This window comes from Musa acuminata, unplaced genomic scaffold, assembly GCF_036884655.1.
Source record: "Musa acuminata AAA Group cultivar baxijiao unplaced genomic scaffold, Cavendish_Baxijiao_AAA HiC_scaffold_108, whole genome shotgun sequence".
Lineage (NCBI taxonomy): Eukaryota > Viridiplantae > Streptophyta > Magnoliopsida > Zingiberales > Musaceae > Musa > Musa acuminata.
Genome location: NW_027020387.1, coordinates 95001 through 102500, shown reverse-complemented (window position 1 = coordinate 102500; position 7500 = coordinate 95001).

The window sequence follows — 7500 nt, the reverse complement described above, 5'->3', positions numbered from 1 at the left end:
GGCGGACAGCGAGCGAAGCGAGAGGCAGCACCGTCCCTGCTATACGAAAGCCCCATCCAGCCCTGTGCCACCCGGGGGGTTCCAGGGTGCTGAGATGGCTGACGTTTTGCTCCGCTCTCGACGGTCACCGCGCAATGCAAGAACAGGCCAAAAACTGGCCAAAACGGCCCAAAAACGGGCCAAAACTGGCCATTTTTGGCTGCACGAGCGAGCGGCGAGCGGCGGACAGCGAGCGAAGCGAGAGGCAGCACCGTCCCTGCTATACGAAAGCCCCATCCAGCCCTGTGCCACCCGGGGGGTTCCAGGGTGCTGAGATGGCTGACGTTTTGCTCCGCTCTCGACGGTCACCGCGCAATGCAAGAACAGGCCAAAAACTGGCCAAAACGGCCCAAAAACGGGCCAAAACTGGCCATTTTTGGCTGCACGAGCGAGCGGCGAGCGGCGGACAGCGAGCGAAGCGAGAGGCAGCACCGTCCCTGCTATACGAAAGCCCCATCCAGCCCTGTGCCACCCGGGGGGTTCCAGGGTGCTGAGATGGCTGACGTTTTGCTCCGCTCTCGACGGTCACCGCGCAATGCAAGAACAGGCCAAAAACTGGCCAAAACGGCCCAAAAACGGGCCAAAACTGGCCATTTTTGGCTGCACGAGCGAGCGGCGAGCGGCGGACAGCGAGCGAAGCGAGAGGCAGCACCGTCCCTGCTATACGAAAGCCCCATCCAGCCCTGTGCCACCCGGGGGGTTCCAGGGTGCTGAGATGGCTGACGTTTTGCTCCGCTCTCGACGGTCACCGCGCAATGCAAGAACAGGCCAAAAACTGGCCAAAACGGCCCAAAAACGGGCCAAAACTGGCCATTTTTGGCTGCGCGAGCGAGCGGCGTGCGGCGGACAGCGAGCGAAGCGAGAGGCAGCACCGTCCCTGCTATATACGAAAGCCCCATCCAGCCCTGTGCCACCCTGTCACGACCTTAGCTGGAATTGCCTAAGGCGTGCGGCACCCTTGCGGCCAACGACGCGAACTTAGCTTGCGTTGCCTAAGTCGCGAGTCACTCTTGCGGCAAAGACGCGAACTTAGCTTGCCTTGCCTAAGTCGCGCTTCGCCCTTGCGATCTTGCTCCGCAAGGATCAGCCCACTTTGTAACCTCTCGCAGGTCCCGAAGGACCTGTAAAAGAGACAGAGAGTTAGATCGAAAGAACGAGCAACGGACACGTCCCGAAGTCTCGCGAAAAGGAAAGCTTTACAAGCAATTCGTCGAACACCTTGTGTGCACAAGAGAAAAGAGGGAGAGGGGGAAAAGCAAGGCTTTCAAGGATGAACGAACAGCTGCAAGCCCACAAACAGCCGCTCACCTGGTCCCGGACGCAACACCAAGTTCCCGTAAAGGTCACGTGCGAACTTGCGAAAGAGTGTTCAACGCCCGGTATATAACCGAAGCCCCATCCAGCCATGTGCCACCCGGGGGGTTCCTGGGTGCTGAGATGGCTGACGTTTTGGTGAGCGGAGGCAGCACTCCGCTCACCTCCCGCGGCACGCGAAAACGGAGCCGTTTTGGGCTGTTTTGGGGCTGTTTTGCTCGGTTCGGTGAGCGATCGCTTTGCAACGCTGCAGCTTGTTCGAACTTACATATTTACAAGCAAAATGACCCAAAACCATGGGAAAACATGCTGTCAAGCAGCTGTACATGCGGGTGTGAGCGACGAACGGTTCGTTGAACGAAGTTGTTGCGGGTGCGCGACGACCGTTCGTGACATTCTCCCCCACTTAAACTGTCGACGTCCTCGTCGACGCTTGTTGGTAGTTGTTGATGACGTCTTCTTCATGTCGCAGGGCGTCTTCAGGCTCCCAACTGGCTTCAGTTCGGGGAAGCTTTCGCCACTTCACCAAGTACTCTGTTTGCTCCGCTCCGTTGGGTAGCTTTATCTTGCGATCCGCCAGAATGGTTTCCACTCGCTTCTCGTAGGAGGCTGTGATGGGAGGTAGCCGAGTTGGAACACTTCGAGAAGCATCTTGCGGATCTGAATGGTAGGCCTTCAGGTTGCTGGCGTGAAGAACGTTGTGAATTTTGAACCACGCCGGCAGCTGCAACTTGTAAGAAACATTGCCTACCCTGCTGATAATTGGGAAGGGCCCTTCATACTTACGCACCAATCCTTTGTGGACTCTTTTCCTGAAGAATTGGAGTGATGCTGGTTGGAGCTTTACCAACACCAAATCGCCAACTTTGAACTCCTGTGGTCGCCTTCCCAAGTCTGCCCACTTCTTCATCCGTTTTGCCGCCTTCTCCAAGTAAGCCCGCGCAATATCGGCATTTCGATGCCACTCCTTTGCGAAATGGTAGGCTGATGGACTACTCCCCGTATACCCAATTGCCATAGTGTGCGGAGTCGACGGTTGTTGTCCTGTGATAATTTCGAAGGGGCTCTTGTTGGATGCAGAGCTCCGCTGCAAGTTGTAGGAGAATTGGGCGATGTCCAACAGCTTCACCCAATCTCGTTGATTGGCACTCACGTAGTGCCGGAGATACTGCTCCAAGAGCGAATTTATTCTTTCAGTCTGACCATCCGTCTGGGGGTGGAGGCTTGTAGAGAAGTATAACTTTGATCCCAACAACTTGAATAGCTCGGTCCAGAACCGTCCCAGAAACCGAGCGTCTCGATCACTAATGATATTGTGTGGGACTCCCCAATACTTCACTACACCCTTCATCATCAGTCTGGCCGCCTCTTCAGCTGAACAGTGTAGGGGAGCAGCAATGAATGTTGCATACTTTGAAAACCGATCGACCACCACAAGTATCGATCCAAGTCCCCCTACAGGTGGCAAGCTTGATATGAAGTCTAAGGAAATGCTCTCCCATGGCCTTTCTGGTACGGGCAACGGCTCCAAAAGTCCCACCGGCTTCCGCTGCTCCACCTTGTCTTGTTGGCAAGTAAGGCATGTTCGAACATACTCCTCCACATCAATCCCCATCTTTGGCCAGTAGAAGGCCCTCTCCACGAGAGCCAATGTTCTGTGAATGCCGGGATGTCCAGCCCAAAGGGAATCGTGACACTCTTTTAAGAGTTCACGCCTTAAGTTGTCCACTCGGGGAACATAAACCCTATTCCCTTTTGTGTAAACAAGTCCCTCCTGGACCCAAAATCGTCGTGCCTTGCCTTCTTTGATGAGCTGCATCAGGATAACTGCCTGGGGATCACTATACAGTCCATCTCTGATTCGGGAAAGGAAGTTGGAGTGTAACTGACTTGTTTGGCCTCTGCCCTCCAGTTGTGTAGCATTCACGCACTCCACCTTCCGACTCAGTGCATCGGCCACGACGTTCGCCTTCCCGGGCTTATATTCCATTGCCATATCAAATTCAGCCAGGAAGTCCTGCCACCGTGCTTGCTTTGGGGAGAGCTTCTTCTGAGTTTGGAAATAACTCAGGGCGATGTTGTCTGTCCTCAGCACAAATCGCGACCCAAGGAGGTAGTGTCGCCAAACTCGTAGGCAGTGGATCACCGCTGTCATCTCCTTCTCATGCACTGGATACCGCCTCTCGGTCTCGTTGAGTTTGCGGCTCTCGTAGGCCACCGGATGACCTTCTTGCATGAGTACTCCACCAATAGCAAAGTCCGAAGCATCTGTATGGACTTCAAAGGGCTCTCCATAGTTTGGCAATTTGAGCACTGGTTCTTCCAGAACAGCAGCCTTCAGATCTTGGAATGCTATCTCACATCTGTCAGACCACTTCCAAGGCTGCTCCTTCTTCAGCAACTCCGTCAGTGGGGTTGCCCGCTTCGAATATCCCGCGATGAAGCGTCGATAGTAGTTGACGAAACCAAGGAAGGATCTCAACTCTGGCACCTTCTTTGGAGTTCGCCATTCCGCAACTGCTTGCACCTTCGACTTATCCATCCGAATGGAGCCATCACCGATTCGATGCCCCAAGAATAGGATCTCAGTCTGAGCAAAGTAGCATTTCTCCCTTTTTACGAACAACGTGTTCTCCCTGAGAACCTTGAAAATCGTCCGAAGGTGCTTGACGTGCTCCTCGAGCGTTTGGCTGTAGACGACGATATCGTCCAAGTAGACGACCACGAACTTATCCAAATACTCCTTGAATAGCTGGTTCATGAGAGTACAGAATGTGGCCGGAGCGTTGGTTAAGCCGAAAGGCATCACCAAGAACTCAAACGCTCCATATCTGGTCACACAAGTAGTCTTTGCTTCGTCGCCTTCAGCAATGCGCACCTGCCAATACCCCGACCGGAGGTCGAGTTTTGAGAAATACTTCGCCTTGCCCAGTTGATCGAACAAGTCCGCGATGAGCGGGATGGGATACTTGTTCTTCACCGTTACTTTGTTGAGGGCTCGATAGTCGACGCATAATCGGAGACTCCCATCTTGTTTCTTCTGAAAGAGAACTGGAGCTCCGAAAGGTGCTTTTGAGCTGCGGATGAGACCACCGCTTAGCAGTTCACCTAACTGCTTTCTAAGTTCTGCCAACTCTGGCGGGGCCATGCGATAGGGTGGTCTCGCTGGAGGCTTCACTCCTGGCTCCAGCTCAATACTGTGATCCACGCCTCTGCGTGGCGGAAGAGTCTTCGGCAACTCAGGTGGCATAACGTCTTTGAACTCCTTCAGGACGTTGGCCACCACAGCAGGTTCTTGAATGGCTTCTTCATTGAGTGGCTCTAGCTTCATAGCAGCCACGAATGTTAGTTCGCCCTTTCGCACCCCTTTCTTCAATTGTAATGCCGAAATATGTTGGGGCTCCTTGGTTCCTCTCCGAGAGACGGGCACCACACAGGGGTCATCGCCTCCCATCATACATAGGGAATTCAAGAATGGCATCGGCACCAACTTCGCCGCGTGCATAAACTCCATTCCAAGAATCACTTGGAAGTCGTCTAGTGGCACGGCCATCATGTTGGTGGTTCCGCTCCAAGTCCCGATTCTGATGGGAACTCCCTTCGCCAATCCGGAGATTCGCCTGGCCTCCGAGTTCACTGCTTTCATTCGGCTTGGGCTCTTCTCCAATGTCAACCCAAGTCGCTGTGCTTCACGATCGGCTATGAAGTTGTGGGTAGCGCCCGTGTCCACCATTGCACGGGTCGTTTGGCCATTCAGCTTGATGTCCACATACATCAGTTCACTACTTCCTGCTTTTTGTGCCTTCGTCTTCATGTTCTCCCCCACTTGACCCCGCATAGCGTTCAACAAACGCATTGCTCCCATTCGGGGTCCTTGCGACTCTTCATCGTCGCTGCTGGATTCAGAACTGCTTGAGCTAAGGGCAACAGCTTTGCCCTTGTCCGATCGGGGAGGGTGGATAGAAGCTGTCAAAGCATTGAGTGCCTGCTTCTGTGGGCACTCCCTTACCATGTGCGGTCCTCCGCACAAGAAGCATCCTCCAGGTTTCGAGGCCTTGCCTTTTGGGTTCGGCCCTTTGTGGGAGCTCTTCTTCTTCTGTTCGCCCCCGAGCTCCTTCCCTCGAGAATGTTTTTGAGGGCGATTGCTTGAAGATTGTTTCCTTCTCGCTGGGTCTTCAGAGGAAACGAAGTCGGTGAGCCTTTCTGCAGCTGCAATTGCCCCGACCACGTCGGTAACATTCCTTCGATTCAGCTCTTGCTGAGCCCATGGTTTCAAACCATCAAGGAAACTGAACAACTTGTCCTTCTCGGACATGTCCTGTATGTCCAGCATCAGTGCAGAAAACTGCTTTACATAGTCTCGGATGGTGGTACTTTGGCGGAGTTGTCTCAACTTCCTTCTTGCGACGAACTCTGTGTTCTCCGGTAGGAACTGAGTTCTCAACTCTCGCTTCAAGTCTTCCCATGTGTCGACTCGACACCGACCTTGTTGGATTTCCTCCCAACGAGTTCGCCACCAAAGTTTCGCATCTCCGTTCAGATACATTGTTGCTATTGAAACTTTGGTATCTTCAGAATCGGGTCTCGTAGCTCGGAAGTATTGTTCCATGTCAAACAGAAAGTTCTCGAGCTCCTTGGCATCTCTGGCCCCTCCGTATCCATGGGGCTCAGGTGCCCTCAAGTTTTGTGGCGGTGCAACGCGGGTGTTGCCTCCTCCCGCATTTAGCGTTCTTGTGAGCATAGCCACCTTCGCCGTGAGTTCCGCCACAACATCTTGTAAGTGCTGCACGGAGTCCTTGGTGTCATCGGACAGTCGGTCGACTAGGGCCTCGACCTTGTCGATCCTGGACTCCGCTTCCTCTTGCGAGCTCTCTACCCCAACAAGTCTTTGTTGGCCATGGTAGAGTTCCTCCATGCTCGCTTCCAGAACATCCAGGCGGGTTTCCGCCGTCGTGAGTCTCTCCTTATGACTCTTTTTCCCAGTTAGCGCACCAGATTGCGCTTCCTCCGCTCGCGGAGAGTTGCCAACTTCTCGCTCATCCTGTTCGCTGCCGCGATCCTCATGAGCGGCTCCAACAGCATGAGAGCGAGTGTGCACATGCAGCCCACCTGCGGCTGCTTGGGGCAAGGGTCCGGCCTGCCCCGTCTTGCTTGATTCGCCACGATGCTTTGCCATGGCGAAGTTGCGAAGTTCGTTCGCTGTTCGATCGAAGAGCTTGCCCGCTCTGATACCACAATGTCACGACCTTAGCTGGAATTGCCTAAGGCGTGCGGCACCCTTGCGGCCAACGACGCGAACTTAGCTTGCGTTGCCTAAGTCGCGAGTCACTCTTGCGGCAAAGACGCGAACTTAGCTTGCCTTGCCTAAGTCGCGCTTCGCCCTTGCGATCTTGCTCCGCAAGGATCAGCCCACTTTGTAACCTCTCGCAGGTCCCGAAGGACCTGTAAAAGAGACAGAGAGTTAGATCGAAAGAACGAGCAACGGACACGTCCCGAAGTCTCACGAAAAGGAAAGCTTTACAAGCAATTCGTCGAACACCTTGTGTGCACAAGAGAAAAGAGGGAGAGGGGGAAAAGCAAGGCTTTCAAGGATGAACGAACAGCTGCAAGCCCACAAACAGCCGCTCACCTGGTCCCGGACGCAACACCAAGTTCCCGTAAAGGTCACGTGCGAACTTGCGAAAGAGTGTTCAACGCCCGGTATATAACCGAAGCCCCATCCAGCCATGTGCCACCCGGGGGGTTCCTGGGTGCTGAGATGGCTGACGTTTTGGTGAGCGGAGGCAGCACTCCGCTCACCTCCCGCGGCACGCGAAAACGGAGCCGTTTTGGGCTGTTTTGGGGCTGTTTTGCTCGGTTCGGTGAGCGATCGCTTTGCAACGCTGCAGCTTGTTCGAACTTACATATTTACAAGCAAAATGACCCAAAACCATGGGAAAACATGCTGTCAAGCAGCTGTACATGCGGATGTGAGCGACGAACGGTTCGTTGAACGAAGTTGTTGCGGGTGCGCGACGACCGTTCGTGACAACCCGGGGGGTTCCAGGGTGCTGAGATGGCTGACGTTTTGCTCCGCTCACGACGGTCACCGCACCACGCAAGAACGGACCATAAACAGGCCAAAACAGCCCAAAAACGGGCCAAAAC